Below are 16,509 nucleotides of genomic sequence, written 5' to 3' on the forward strand. Positions count from 1 at the left end.
GCACTTTAACTTCTCTGAGCCACTTTCCTACTCTATAAAATGAGGATAACAAGATTTAATTTAGAGGATACTTGTACCATTATTAACTTTCAGAAAGAAGTCTAAAACAACAGTATGTTTTTTGCATACATTTATATAGTTCCTCTTTCTTTAAAAAAAAAAAGCATTTACAAAAATTAAAACCTCACGGGCTGGTGTTGAAATATCTTGAACAGAGAGCTTGCTTTGATGTACCTAGCAATAAGCATGAGCCTCCTGGATTGGGGTGGAGGTGTAGAGTGGTGAAGTACGCTTATATACAAACAAGGAAACAAATGGGAGTCAAGGTGGTCTGAAGTGTCTTATTCTGAGACACATTATTCTGAAATGAAAAGCTTGCATACACTTAGGAAAGACTAGGGGGAAAAGCCTAGTCTTTGTGGAAGAGGTCAAGAACAGTAGCTGAGCCGGTTGGAGAGTTGGCAGCTAAAACAACAATGACCAGACACAATGGCGCTGAAATCAGAAAGGAGCTTACTCTCCCAGACACCAAACAACAGGCTGTAAGAGACAGCACCACCATAATTAAGGTACTGGGTACCTTAAGTAGCTGGGTGCTTTAGTACACCCACTTAGGGGAGAGAGATCATTGATGTATTTAACCTGAAAAAAAAAAAGTAACTATATGGGTTTGAGAGATAGAAAATAATTTAAGCAAGAGGACAATGGCCTCTACCATTTCAAGCCACGGATGAGCAAGGCTTCTGTTCTGAATCAGCCTCAGTTCCTGAACACTTCTCTCAGAGCACCGCTCTACACTGACTGGGATGTGGATTTCTGGGATGTATTGATAACACCATTTTCATATGACGTAGCAGCCAAACTCAGTCAGAGAAACTCATCTACTCTGACATGGAAGGAGTAGTTGGCCTCACTGAACATACTGAGATATGTCAGTCTCCATTGTGAGCCTGCACAGGAGAGTTTTAAGGGCATACACAATTTTCTCCTTTTATGCTGTTTTCACTGTGTGGAGAACTTTAAGCGGAAGGTTTAGAATCCTGAGGAAGCTACTGTGAACCAAAGGGGAGTGAAAACATGTGCCTCAGAAGGAAGAGGTTAATGTCATAAATCTAACAAGAGAACAAAGCAATGGAAAACTGCCCTTGAATTTTCCTATCCACCTGTGCTTTGTACTCACAGACTCCTGCCCACTCCAGAGTATGTCAGGTGCTCATGAACCAGCAGTGAGATGAAGAAAGGGATATTCCCAAGAAAAAATAGAAATCTGGTCAAAGACCAGGACCCAGGGCTGCAGACACACCCCTTTATCTTTGTTATTTCCCTGGTGGAAGCAACAAAGTATGCACTCGTGTTCCATCAAGGAAGGGGTTCCCTTTTAAGATCATTTAAGATTTTATGCTTTTTTTGGCTTCTAAGTCTATGATTTGAGAGCTTAATTTCCTTCTCAGCTCCTGAGATTTCTAGATTCCCCATGCCCTGCATGTAAGTGGCCTTTTAGAAGTAATTGAGAGTCATTGACTATTGTTCTCAGTGCCAGAACTGCCTCTGTGTTGGCTTTGTTGCCCAGGGGATGTAGATACTTTCTAGAGGACTCTAGTTCTCTTGGGCAGCTCAGGGACAACTCTTTCCAGGTGCTCCAGTGGTTCCACGTTTTAAGTCACAGTCTAGCTGCAGCTTTCCATCACCTTATGAAAAAGTTATATCCATTGTATGTGACAGAAAATAGATTCATGCCATTTGGTTTAGCTCAACAACCATCGACTATTTAATGTGTTAGGTTCATGCTCAGCTTGGTGGGTACGAGTGAGTGAGATATAACACTCCCTGCTAAGGTCGCTGAAACTTCCCATCAAATTCCCCGAGTACAGATCTCTGCCTGGTGTCATTTCCTGGGGGCCCTTAACCTCAGATATTATTATTTCCTTATTCCAATAAAAAAGTGAGGCTTAGAGATGTTATGTGTTTCTGGCAATACAGAAGTTTAGATAGAGTTTTAAAGAATCCTTGTATGAAACACTTAAAAATGCCAGACAAGGTTCATTTTCATTTCTCTGTATGCATTGTTGAGCTATCACAGGAGGGAGGCCGGAAATCCCTGGGTGTACTACTGATTCCTGGAGGCTCAGAACTTTTGTTCCATGGTCCAAGAATGGGCCAAACAGGAGACAGTTAAATCCACAAGCAGAGCGGAAGAGCTGTTTTGTAGACCTTTTTGGTAATTGAAAGATCAAGCAGGCACAAAGTCAGTAAGGATAAAGATTTGAGAAACACATACATATTTGGATACATATATAATCCTGGATCAAACAATTAGAGAATCCACATTCTTTTCAAGTACAAATAAAACAAATAAAATTTACGAAACTTGGCTACATCCTAAGCCATGAAGTAAGTGAAGTAAGTCTTAAGCTTTAAAAAAAAAAATTAGTTACATGCAGAACATGTTCTTTTCCTACAAGTATGCTAGAAATTAGTAGATGCAAGATAACAAGATAACTAAAACCATTCTGTCCATTTGGAAAAATTTTAAGTGCACCTTTCAATAATTTATGGATCAAAGAATAAAAGAATGGATACTAGAAAACAAATAGAAGTGGATAATTATGAAAACATATATTAAAACATGGAATATAGCTAAAGGTTACTTAGAAGGAATTTTACAGCCCAAAATGTTTAAAGCAGAAAAGATAAAAGGCAAGGAATTAATGAGTTAAGAATCCATTTTAATCAAATGTAAGAAGTTAGAAAAAGAATAACAGAATAAACCCATAGAAAGTATAAGTAAGAAGTAATATAAATTAGCAGAAAGTAATGATACTGGAAACAAAGATACTCTAAAGTGGATCAACAATGACAAAAATCAGTTCTTATGAAAAATGCCTAATAACATTTATCAAGAAGAAGAGAAGATAATAGTAGGATTCCGAATGAGAAGATGGGTACAACTTCTGTGCGCCAAAGATAAAAAGATAAAGAATGCTATAAAGCTATGCCAATAACTTTAAATTTTAGACAAAATACGCAAATTCTAAAAAATATATATAAATTGCCAAAAGTGACCCAAGAAGAAATAGATAACGTAGAGAGTCCTAAAATTATTATAAAGGCATGGAATTGGTAGTGAAAACTCTCTCTCCCCCTCCAAACAAGGCGGTAAAACCAGATGGCAGAATGAATGTTCTACCGAATAACTAATGATCAGATAATTCCAATCTAACACAGCCTCTTTAAGAGAAAGAGAACCATTCCTTGTTGTATATACCTGAGGAAAATGAAAGCCATATCTCTATTATGGAATTCAATGTTTCCATATAAGCTATTTGCAAATTGAATCTAGTAGTCTGTAAAACCAACATTCATCATATCAAGTTGGGTTTAATCCAGGAATGCAAATATGGTTCAACATAAAAAAGTCTATTACTATAACTTATCCCATTAAGAGATTAAAGGAGAAGCATATGATATCTTAAAGCTATAGATTCACATGCCTGAAGACACTTCTTAAAGTTCTTTAACAGGGGCGCCTGGGTGGCTCAGTCGTTAAGCATCTGCCTTCGGCTCAGGCTCAGGTCATGATCCCAGGGTCCTGGGATTGCGCCCCACATCAGTCTCCCTGCTTGGCAGGAAGCCTGCTTCTCCCTCTCCGACTCCCCCTGCTGGGGTTCCCTCTCTCACTGTGTCTCTCTCTGTTCAATAAATTTTAAAAAATAAATAAAGTTCTTTAACAATTCTAGAAATTGGACACCTAATTCCTCTCATGTTCTTCAAGTATTCAAGCTATTTAAGACAATGGGGTTCTTTAAACTTTAAATGTGTTTGTGTAATAACATTATTTTAAGCAATTGCCCATATTTCATCCAATCTAAGGTTTTGTAGATGCACATTCTCTTATGCATCATAAAGAAAAAAACGATTCTGGCAATTATAATTGTGAGACACCACTGATTCAAATATGTACCCAGTTTTAGAGATGTAAAATTATGAAAATATGCATCTTAGAATGGATGTAATATTGGTGTATTTGTTAAAAGTTTTAATAATATTAATATTCTTCACTTACCAGGGAAGTGAAGTTTTATGTGAAAAAAGATGGTTATCTAAATGTTGGGCCTACAGATACCAATGGTCCATATGTTTGGAAGCAACTAATATTTAGTGAAGAACATATCAAACAGATACAATCAAGGTCTCAATGTTTAGGAAAATTGTATATTCCTTTTTGTATGGAATTATACACTTTTCATGAAATGAACATGAAAAAAATTCACATTTATACAGGGTTAGTTTTCACACTTCCCACTTTGAAGAAAATGAAGACCTGTACATCTGACATCTTTGCTTACCAGGCCCTCCAATTGGCAGGCAAGAATACAGTGATAATCGAAAAAGATCTTTCTCTGCTAGCACATCAGTGTTTCCCAGAAGAGACCAATTTTTCATAGATCTATGTCTTGCACTTACTTCCAGATGGTAATGTGTTTTTTTAACAAGCCTTTAAATCTTTTTTTTTGCCCATGGGACTACATTTCAGAAGATTCTTGTCACATCTTGTTTTCTCAGTCTGGCAGATACGCACCAGGCCTGATGCATGACCATATCCATCAATTTGTGCCTGCCTGGTAGGTGTTAGGTAGATTTCTTCTAAGTGGAGAGCCCCATCAACTGGTAAGTCCAAGTCCTACATTTTGTTCAAGAGAATATTGGTCTTCCCCTAGTGATATTGATGAGGTTGTAGAATACAGGTGAGGTTCAGTGGGGTGGAGTCCGGAGCCGACGACCAAGAAAGAATTCTTGAGGCGTCTTTGGTGCAAAATGGTGGTTTATTAAAGCACAGGGACAGGACTCATGGGCAGAAAGAGCTGCTGCACCGGGGTTGTGAGGAATGGCCCGTTGTATACCTTCAAGTTGGGAGGGAGTTAGGGATAGCGTAAGTCTCTAAGGAATTTTGGAAGCAAGGTTTCCTGGACCTTGAGGGCCTAGCTGTTTTTGGGAAAAGGTCATTTATTATTGTCTAATAAAACCTGAGTCATGAGACCCTTCAGATGTATATTGGTGGGCCATATGCTTGGGGGATGATTGCCAACATGTATCTTGGTGGGGTGGGGGTTAGAGGTAAAGGAAGTTTCCAAAGGAATTTTTATACGTTAAAGTAGACTTACAGGATCTTGGTGGAGGGGAGGGGGTCAGGCTAGGACTGCCTTTTGCCCTTAGCAAAGTATTAACATCGAGGCTGCTGAGTTCCCAGAGGAATGTCTGAGTTCCCAGAGGAATGTCACCATGCCTGTTTCAAGGACTTGTCAATGGGCTGTAGGTAGTAAGGAAATTTCATTGTGTCTACATACATTCCCTTCTGGAAGCTAGGTTACTGATCTGCTTTGTCTTCAGCTTGCCTTCCGTTCCCTCATCAATATCTCTCAACTTGTAGGTCTTTAAATAGTAATAAAAGGTGAAACCCTACTTGGCTCCATTCTTTCTGATGGTCTATAGTTTCCCCACCCCAAGGACTTACATCTTTTAATCTTTCTTTTATGACTGTGCATTTTGGTTTTAAGCTTTCCTTCTTCCTGCCGTCTTTGTTTTTTGTCCTCCTAATATCCTGCTCTCATATGACATTTAGCCCAGAATTATCTTCCCAACAGTTCATTTAGTCTCTTTTACTGGAAAATCCACATAATACCCACTTTTTCTGGAAGGATTATCCTGAGAGTCTTGTATCAATAAACTAGTGTTGTTAGGGATTATAATAGAATTTGTCTGGTCTTGCTTCCTGAAAGATAACCTGGAAATCTTTGGAATTTCCTGAGTGACAGGAGTGTTTTTGTTATTCATGGTGGGCCCCTCATCCACACCTGAGCTTATGGTAATGAGGTGACTCAGGGACTGGTCAAGCCGGAGAGACCAACCATGTGATTAGAAGCCTGGGGCTCCAAGCTTGTGACAGCAGACTGACCTCCCCACTTCCAGGGAGGAGAAGGGGGCTGGAGATTGATGGAGTTCAACTTTGAAGCCAATGATTTAATAATCATGTCTAAGTAATGAAACTCCAATAAAATTTCTAGACACCGAGGCTTCTGAGAGTAGCTTCTTTTGGTGACTACATTATTATGCTGGGAAGGGTGACAACCCCAAGTCCACAAATCAGGACACAGAGGTTCTGTGTCTAGGACCCTCCAGACCTTGCCCTATGTGACTCTTCACTTGGCTGGTCCTGATTTGTAGCCTTTTTTATAACTATAACTCTAAGTACAACACCTTCCTGGGTTCTCTGAGTCATTCTAATGAGTTATCGAACCTGAGGGGGTCTTGGGAACGCCCCAAACTGGTAGCCAGTTAGTTGGGAGTGCAGGTGACCAAATCTGTGGCAGGCATCTGAAATGAGGACAGTTGGGGACCATGCCCTTAACCTATGGAATCTATGCTGACGCTGAGTGGCTAGCATCAGAGTCAGACTGCGGTATTACAGGGAGGCAGAGGGGAAAAGGCTTAATTTTATCAGGCCCAAATAACACTTTTAAAAAGTTATTTTTGTTACAGCATCTATAAATAAAGAAATAAAAATTGATACCATAGTCTCATAACTTACATGCCCCGTTGATCTACCAGCTACACTTGTTTCTTATTTTATGAGGTGGTTTCTCTGAACCTTTCAAGAGTTACTTTCCCACTCCCTGCTTGTGGCTTTAACTGGACACTCCTCAGAGGTATGCTTGGAGGAGCTGATCTCCAGCAGGGCCCAGAGTGGCTGGCCATACCCTGGTTTGGGGATCCAGAGAGTGGCTTGGACAGAGGGTAGAGGGCCTAACAGCATTCCACGGTACTCATGGTCCTGAGAACACATGGAAAAGCCTGGGACTCCCTGTTGTGCTGGAAAATGCGAGCAAGGTGATCCAGCACCTGGAAATCCCCCTCCCCACTGCTGCCCACTTGATGGACAAAGAGGGGAGATGTGAGCGAGTCTGTGTTGGAAAGGGACAGGGGGCCGTGTTCCATAGCCCCAGGAGCAGCCCAACATGGGGCAGAGGACGGCTTGGCTGGGCCCCCATCTCTGTGCTCCCAGTTAGCATGCTTCTGGCCAAGGGCAGTTTTAGCAGACTCGCTGTCTTCTGAGTGACTGCTCTCATATATGCGAGATACACAAAGGAGAGCTTGCACTGGCGAAGTCCTTGGGGTCAAGAAGTCCAATTGGGTCCGAGGTTCCATTTGCCCTGATCAGAAGAACTTCCACCACGAAAGAAAAGAAGGCGCTGTTAGACTCCTTAAACCTAATTTCAGCTGTTATAAATGTTTGAAAGGTTTGCAAAATGGTTTTCAATTTTTTATCACCCATTTGGGTGAACACGGTTCCTTCTCCATGGTGACTATGAAGGGGTAGAAAAGGAAGGTGGGACTGCTAAGGCTTAGACCCTGAGAGGCATGCCATGTACAAGGAGAGCCAGCTCCGAATTCTCAATAAAGTTCTTGAAAATTTTTTATTGAAGACTTTTATGGAAAGTGAGCATTAAATATTTTGTCTGTTACTTCCTATCTTATTTTTCTTGACATAACTATATGATGTAATGTGAAGAAAATGTCATGTTTTTACCAGGCCCCATGGAGTTGTCCCTGGCTCCCCTCTGCTTAGCCCCACATGTTGCCTGAATATCATCATTGTCCACAGGACTATGAGAGGAAGGGCCCGGGCCCCCAGCTCTTCACATGGTTATGAAGGCCCCAGCCTTCCAATGGTAGGAAATCCAGTTAAGCAAGGAAGTGGTAGTTTCTCGAAAGTTCCCTCAGCCTGATTCCACAGGGAGCTCGGAAGAATATATTTCACTGAGCAGTCCATCCCACCTTGCGGCCAACGGGGTTTCTGTACACCTCACCAGTCATCCATTAGCTGGGAGACCAAGCAGCTTTTTCTGTATTCATTGGCCATTTGGGTTTCTTTTTCTCTCCATTGCCTGCTCGCGTTTTCCCCTTGGTTACTCCACGTCCCAAATGAGCACGCTCTTCCACCATCCTGAGACGGGCTGGTTCAGGGGTTTTCCTAAACAAGTGTCTCCCTGATAGAAAGCTGGTGAAAGTTACTAAAATACTTTCCCCACCCCTGTTCCCTAAGAAATTGAAGAAGAGAAAACAATAAAGGAGTGAAGAGAGGGAGGCTGTGGCAGGTGCTAGCAGAGCCTTGCCCAGGTCCCCCAGGAGTCTGTTGTTCGGGTGCTGAGGCTAACAATGACTCAGACCCACAGCCTTCTCTGAAGTTCTGCCTGCCCGATTGGAGCTGGCTCTCCAGGCCTTCCTGGAAGCTGCCCCCCAGCCCATGCCAGTGACTGGAGAGGGTTCCAATAGCCCTGCTCCCTGGGCTGAATATATGTGACTGTGCTTCAAACCCCTGACTTAGGAGATTTAAATCTTTAGGCATAAGGATTCATTGCTATGAATTCATCAGTGTCACCTCCAACTGGCAGTGAAAGGACAATCATTTTAATGTTCACACTAACCCCGTGAGATAAATGGGGTGGGGAAAGAGTTGTTGGAACTAGAATTCCAGACTTTTGAGCTGGAAGGGCCTTCAGACGATGTAGTCTAAACCCTTCATTTTAGAAACGAAGAAACTGAGGTCCAAAGAGGGAAAAATGCTTTCTTCCTGGTGAGTGAGGTTCCGTGGTGAGGGAAGGGACAGGTTTAAAGCCAGAGCTGAAGTCAAATGCTTGTCTGGTTCCCCGTTCCAGTGATGGATGGAATGGAGAAGAGCATTTCAGGCTTTGGTTATGAGTCCAAGTAAGTTGTCCACATTTCCTGGAAAGGGCTTCTTAATTAAGGAGCTTCAGGGGAGGATGGAAAGATACAGGTTCGAGGGAGACTCAGGAGGTATTAACAATACTTGATGACCCTTTGGATATGAAAAGAGGGAGAGATGACAGACAACTCCAAAATTTCTGATTTGTTGAAAGATAGATAGTAATTCATTGTAATAGGGAATATTGAACAAAAAGCAAATATTAAAGATGAGTTCATTTGAGGTATGTTCACTTGTGTCGTTTTCAGGACTTTGAGATGCAAATGCCTTTTAAAGATAACAAACAGGGTCTGGGTAGGATTAGTGCTTGGGAACAGTTTTGGATACCAGCAGATAACACTAGGTCATAATTCATTTGTTCCTCTATCCCTGGAATGCGTCTTAAGAAACTGGTTTTAAGGTAGTCACCTACTCAAATCTATGTGCCTCTTTCCCAGAAGATAAACTACACGAAAGCCAGGAGAAAATACAACACTGACAGAGGTGCTCAAAATCATGCTTGTGGGAACTGAGACAATTGCAGTTACGTATGACCATTTGAAACTTCCTTAGATGAGATAAATGAATAACTGAAGATCTCAGCTGAAGATCCCAAGGATCAAGAGTTCTGTTTCTAAAGCAGAATAATAGATACATTTTTAAAAATATTCCCTTTGTGGACAAAAATACCAGTGTCCACCATTTTGACAAAATGAGCTAGATTATCTGACAGTGGACAATTCCATTTTTAGTAGATGACCAGAAGCAATGCGAGTCATTTCAGAATGTTGTTTTACATGTTTTTAGATAGGGAAGAAAAAGACAGTGTTCTTCCTCCTTCTAAATAATCCCTTTGAAAAAGTTCCTTTCTAATGGACTATGTCTTATGTTGACTTGAGCCTCCTATTCCATTGGGTGAAAATAATTAAAGTCAGGTTTATTCCAGACCTAAGGGTCCTAAGCCAAGGCAGTAATGGAAGCCACAGAAGTAGGTGAGATTATCCAAAGGGAATCTGGAACAGAAGGCTGGAAGTAGAATTCGGGTGTAAGGGACAGCTCTGGAATTTGCCTTTCCAGCATCCATTCTCCCTCCTTTGGCGAACAACATACTATTTCCTCTGGAGAGCACCTCCATTCCAATATCCTTCAGTTCAACTTGTTCATGTGGAGATGGCCCCACATTCTGGACCCAAGACTGGGCACACCACTCAAACACAGTCCGTCAGAGCCCTGCACCCGCCAGTCACAATGGTGGATTCAGGGAGGAGCGCCTGACTCACTGGTCCAAGGAGACATCACTCCAGGTCTTCTACTAAAACTCTTTGGGAAAAGGGGCTCTTTGTCTGCTGGAGTTGCTGTACTGGTGGGACTATGAACAGGGAATTGCTCTTGGGCAACTAGTCACTGCAGGGCGATTTTGCCTGAGATTGAAACAGTGGGAACAGAGCTACAAGAATGAGAGAGATCTTGAGTAAGCAAGCCCTGGCACCCAAGATCATGGACACATTGTGACAAAGCTAGCTCTGTGTTTGAACTTTTTGTCTGAGCCAGTAAATTCCTCCTCCTATTAAAGGCAATTTCAACTGAGATCTGGCGCTTGTGACCAAAAAAAAAAAAAAAAAAAAAAAAAAATGACTAAAGCAGGATTAAATGTTAACATTAACATTTAAAATGTGTTTCTTAAATTTCAGTCTTTGAATTTTGCATTTCCACACACTTGTGGATACAGTAGCTCGATTAGCTTGACTCTCTCCTGCTTAGCCCCCTTTATATAATGCAGAGCTGGAAAGGTAGAAACGACATGTCCCGCTCCCTTTGAAGCCAGGATTCTGCACGAAGACAGGCTCTGCCGGAGAGATAAGCTTGGGAGAGACCTTGTGTGGAAACTGGGTCACCCGAAGACGGTGGACCTTGGGAGGGACTTGATCTGGGTGGAGTTACATGAGGAGAGAAGCGTGGGGTGCAGGGACCACTTTGCTGGCACAGTTCCTGCTAGAGCTGCTATGATTTCGGTGCCAGCAGCTCGGGGATGACTTTTATGTGGGCGCTTTCTCACCGGCAGGGGCAGAGCAGCTCTAGTGTGTGTTTAGGGTTCCTGGAAGTTTCACACTCCCAACCTTTATGTGAACTGTCTGTGTTCTCAGGAAAAGCCTTTTTTGATTCTCCTAGCTGGAGTGTATTCTCCAGTTTGTTACGAACAACCTTGATCAATACCACGCAAAGTACCTGTTTCTAGGGAAACAAAGCATAGGCTTTGTCCATTTTTCAACGGGTTTTGTAATCCAGAAAAGGCAACACATTTGTTGGCTTGAGGGATGGGAAATGGAGGAGAAACCACTGAAAAGGAGCAGTAAGATCTATGAGGGAAGTGCTCAACAGGCCATTTAGAAGAGGATAAATCAGTAGAATCAACTGTAGCAGAGGAGGAAAATGTTGAAATTAGGCCACTGCACTTGGCAGTTTCAGGAGAGTAGAGGGCAGAATTCTAATTGCCATTGTGAATCGAGAAGTGAATGAATGATAAGAAAGTACAGGGAGTATAGAATATTTCTGGAAGCAAACACGTTGTGAAGTGAAGAACAAGGATGCTAGATTGATTTTCCGGAAGAAACAAAGTTGTTTTCCTTTCCTTTTTTCTTTTTTCTTTTCTTTTCTTTTCTTTCCTTCCTTTCCTTTCCTTTCCTTTCCTTTTCTTTTCTTTTCTTTTCTTTTCTTTTCTTTTCTTTTCTTTTCTTTTCTTTTCTTTCTTTCTTAGTTCGTACACTCAAAGAGCCACTGGGGCAGAGAGATTGGAGATAAAAGGAAGAGGGAGTAACTGATAAAGCTAAGTCCCAGAGGAGGGCAGGGGGGACACGGATCCAGAGCAGAGGGGGCCCACTGCCTGTGGACAGGAGGAAGTACTCCTTTGAGGCTACTCCAATGGGGATGGAGGTGAAGATAACTTGAAGTCAGAGAGAAGTTGTGGACTCTGTGCAGGCTGGCTTCTCCTCGATGGAGTAGGAGGCTGGCCACCTGCTGCACAGAGCAGGGTTCTGACAGGGTCTGTATGATGAACTGGGGAGGCTACAAGGGGGAATGGAAAAGACGTTGGGTGTGTCAGGCTTGGCCAACAGCAGGTGACAGAAAACCTTGTTCAAACTGACTGGAACAAAAAAAGGAACACCCCATACATGCAGTGAAAAGCCCAAGGACAGGGCTGCATCTAGGAGTTCAAACAACACCATCAGAACTGGGTTTCTTTCCCTCTCTCTGTGAATGCTGGCTCCGACTCTCAGATGCCACGGCCCAGTCCCTGACAATGGACTCGTCCTCTTGGGATCAAGTACAGCAAAAAAGGAGAGGTTTCCTCCTGGAGGGGATGCTTGAATCCTGGCATGGGCCTGGACTAGACCAACCTGGGTCTTAGCACGTCCTTGACCCAATCACCTTGGCCCGGGATTTGAATTATTCTGATTGGCTAGCCCCAGGGCATGTGATCTCCTCTGCCCCAATCATTGCAGCGAGGGCATTTCGGTGGGGCTGAAGAGCCAGCCCTAAGACTGTGCTGGAACCACGTTCAAATCAAATTTCCCTGAAGAGCAAGGAAGAAGGTGGGAAAATCGCTTTAGGGGAGGCAAGGACCGTTAGTGCGAACTACAGGTGTTGGTTTAGGACATGGAGGGTTCATATGCCAGGGAGGAACTTAGGGTGACTGATAGTCTGAAACAGCCGTGCGGGGACCCAGAATTGGAGACAGCGAAATATGAATAAAAGGATTGCGAGGAGGGCCCTGAGGTTAGCGTAAATACCTGATTGAGTCAGTCAGCACCCTTATGAGACTTATTTCCCTTTTTCTTTTCTTTTCTTTTCTCTTTTCTTTTCTTTTCTTTCTTTTCTTCTCTTTTCTTTCCTTCTTTCCTTTTCCCTTCTCTTTCTTTTTCTTTCTTCCTTCCTTCCTTCCTTCCTTCCTTCCTTTCTTTTTTTAGCAGCACTTGGTAGCTAGCCCCGCAGTATGGGGGTGGGGGCAGAAATGTTAATAGAAATACCCGCACTGCAGACAGAGCCAGAACCAGGCTGTGGAGTGCTGTACAGCAGCTCAGTGCGTGATTCATGGGAAATTCCTGGCTTAGCCTTGAAGGCACTCGTTTAGGACAAACGCAGACCAGAGGAGAGGAGCAGATGTGGCCTCCAGCTTCCTGTGCAGGCAGATTTTCTCCCGGGAAAAAATGTAATGACATGCTTAGGAATGATTCCCCAAACAGTGAGGAACGAGTGAGGGGTTGTGACATGCGTGTGTTTTTGGATTCGATGTGCTCCTCTTAATCACACGAAGCTAAGCCAGTACTTAAAATAGCTGGGCCACCAGGGAATTGCCATGCCATTCACACAAATTCTGCTTTGAGTGTTAATTTTAAGTCGCTCCCTTTAGGGTATTCTTAATAGCTGTGATGTTTCTTGATTCCTGAACTTATCCCCACCCTCAGTCTCAATTTTTCTCATTCATTCCTTAGAATAACCAAAATCTTCTCTACCAGAGATCTATAGTTGAGTCAAGAAACATTGAGTGGTGAAATGGGACAGCGAGGGTTCCCCAATAATCCCTGTAGGACAACTTTGAGAATAGACAGGGAATACATCAGAGTTTATAGATGAAGTTAAGTGTGGAACGTAATAGTCAGGAGTAAAGTCCCAGAGATATTCTGTGCTGGTGTGAACCTTATGGAGAGTGAGAGCATCAAAATGAATCCCGGTGAAGTTGGTCCTTTTGTCTCCAAAATAAGAGCATGATTAATGAAATCAGTGGGGACATAGTGACTGTCCTGTGCTATCAGGATGTCCCTGGCCGAAGAGCTCATCTTCTCTGCATGGGTGCTCAATGGCCAAGAGGCCAAAGCAGTGGGCTTGATCAGCCATGTTCTAGAATAGAACCAGGAGGCAGATGCTGCCGACTGCAAGGCCTCAGACCTGGCAAGAGAGCTTGACCTCAGGGACCTGTTGCGATGAGAGTGGCAAAATTAGCAATTAATTGAAGGGTGGAGGTTGATTTGGTAACAGGATTAGCCATAGAAGAAGCTTGTTATGCTCAGACTATTTCAACAAAAATAGGCTTGAAGGTCTTCTTGCTTTTAGGGAGGAAAAGTCTCCTCACTATGAAGGAGAATAGAAGAAACAGAAATCTTGGGGTGCCTGGGTGGCACAGTGGTTCAGCGTCTGCCTTCGGCTCAGGGCGTGATCCCGGCGTTCTGGGATCAAGCCCCACATCAGGCTCCTCCGCTATGAGCCTGCTTCTTCCTCTCCCACCCCCCCTGCTTGTGTTCCCTCTCTCGCTGGCTGTCTCTATCTCTGTCAAATAAATAAAAAAAAAAAGAAAGAAAAGAAAGAAGAAACAGAAATCTTTAAATTGCCAGTATAACAAATGAAAGTACTTCTGGAAGTATCTTTCAGACCCACATATGCTTCAGCACCTGGAATCCCAGTGACCAAAGTGAAGAGTCAGTTATCCATGTAGTGAGTGAAGCACCTGGAGTGGACCCATACGTGTACTTTGTTCAAATGTGTATCAAGTCATATTCGTTCGGATTTATAAAGCTAGTCATGTATACTGTCAAAAACAGATTTAAAATTCGGTACACATTTTTAAATACCTCCTGCATACAAGGCTTCCTGGTCTTAATTTTTAAAGTGAATAATTTATACATTGCACACTCTAGGAAATAATATTGATTATATGTCTACTTGCTGCAACATGAAATAAAATTATTTCTATATACCAAAAGCAAGCAAGCAAGAATCAAAGCAAGCAAGCAAGCAAGCAAGTCTTACAGCCATAGTGAAAGCTCCTGCCGTCAGGCATCCCCATGTGAAGTTCAATGTCATGACCACCGTATTCCTCCGCTGTCCTAGAGAGAATCATTGTCTTGAAGCTGTTCTGCGCCCTTGCCATCCATGTTTCTATGTTTTTGTTAATTATATGTTTCGATAGACACTGTATAGTATCATTCAAGGAGATTTAAACTTTTATATCAATTAAGTCACACTGTATGTATCATATCCTAACTTGCTTTCTAATTCAAAGTTTTTGAGACTTATCCATGTTCATAATGTAGATCTAATTCATTCACTTATTTCAAGTGCTGTACTGTATGCCCATGTATGGATACATCAAAATTTATCCATTCTCTTAATGAGGAACATTTATTTTGTTTCTGTACAATGGTGTGACAAGTGCCCTTAGGCCTGCTTCCTCGTGCGAGCATGTGAGTTCCTCTAAGGCAGTGATTCTTCAAAATTGTGTTCTGTTACATATTTTGAAAACAAGACAGGGGCGTCTGGGTGGCTCAGTCGGTTAAGCGTTTGTTTTCAGCTTGGGTCATGATTCCAGGGTCCTGGGGTTGAGCCCTGCATGGGGCTCCCTGTTCAGCCAGGAGTCTGCTTGGTTGGCCCTCTGCCCACCCCTCACCCCCCTCGTGCACTCACTCTCTCTCTCTTTCTCTTGCAAAAATAAATAAAATCTTTTAAAAAAAAGAAAGAAAACACTACAGATAAGTGCAGAAATTAGTGAAACAGAAAACACAAGTGTTATGATTATTTAGCAAATCCCTCGAGAAATTGCCATCACAAGGCACAAGAGAGAATTTTCTCTCGGGTTTCACAGTTAAGAAACACTAAACAACTGAGCCACTCTTTTTTTTCTGTCAACCTTGTAATAATTGGGGTGTGCTTTTTGCTTGGGCTGTGAAGAAGCCTGGCCCCAAATTTGTAGGCCACCGTGGGAATTCAGAACACCACATGGCATGTATTCTGTGTTCTAATCTTTCCCTCTGTATGTGTGTGTGTGTGTGTGTGTGGTATATGTATGTGTGTGCTTCCTGGAAACATTTGTGGAGTGCAGCACAAATGAATCGATGAATAAATAAACAGATTATTACAGCAAGACAGCAAAACTAGACAGGATAGAATGGGCAGATCAAATAATCTCTACCCATTACAGAAGTCTGCTTTAAAGCTAATTTTTGTCAAGGCACATTCCTCTTTCATAAATAATGTAGCTTATAATTTCATAACTTTGGCATTTCCTAGTAGGGAACTAAGCTCATTCTAGCTCAACCATCTCAAAGATGAAAGGTTAGGTTTTCACGTTTCCTTGCACTGATCAGAGTGTTAATGTATAAATGAAAAGGACAATTTGTGAGCTTGCAAATATCCAGTGGTTAGGGGCAGAAACAACAAAAGCTGCCATAACTAACACATCTGAAGGAAGTCCACACTGTTAGTCAATGGATCCTTCTCTTGTATGTAAATCACATGCAAATCATCCCCACTGGGCCTTCAGTGACGGAGAGCAGTTATCCTGTCTCACAGGCTAGTTCTTTAACAGTATTTTGGGAGCTAAGCCATTCTTTGGCCTTTACTGAATAGGACTTTTGAATGTCTTACCCTGATTAGCCTTTTGTGTTATGTGTTTTTAGTCTTTTTCCACCTCAATTTAAGGATGTCTTCTAATGTTCAGCCACTTCATTTTGTTATAAATGTCCTATTATTTTTTTTTTTTTGTCATTTTGGAAACTATCTGTCCTATAATGTAGAAGGTATTTTGAGTGCTTGCTTTTTTCCCTCCGACCTACTGTTCTGCTTTGGTTCTGTTTTACACACAGATTGCTTTGGCAGTTTTTAATGACTTGGCAGGTCAAAACAGTTTCTGGAAAAAAAAAAAAACGTAAAAAAGGAAAAGCCAGTCAAACCAGAATTTTTTTTTGTCCCAAGTGACC

At 42.2% G+C, this 16,509-nt stretch overlaps 1 pseudogene; it reads left to right on the plus strand.

Moving 5' to 3' along the window:
* Positions 1-11,083: 11,083 nt before the first annotated feature.
* On the plus strand, positions 11,084-13,904 carry LOC113251000 (methylglutaconyl-CoA hydratase, mitochondrial-like; annotated as a pseudogene).
* Positions 13,905-16,509: the final 2,605 nt, after the last annotated feature.

Source organism: Ursus arctos, unplaced genomic scaffold, assembly GCF_023065955.2.
Source record: "Ursus arctos isolate Adak ecotype North America unplaced genomic scaffold, UrsArc2.0 scaffold_10, whole genome shotgun sequence".
In the NCBI taxonomy this organism is placed as follows: Eukaryota; Metazoa; Chordata; class Mammalia; order Carnivora; family Ursidae; genus Ursus; species Ursus arctos.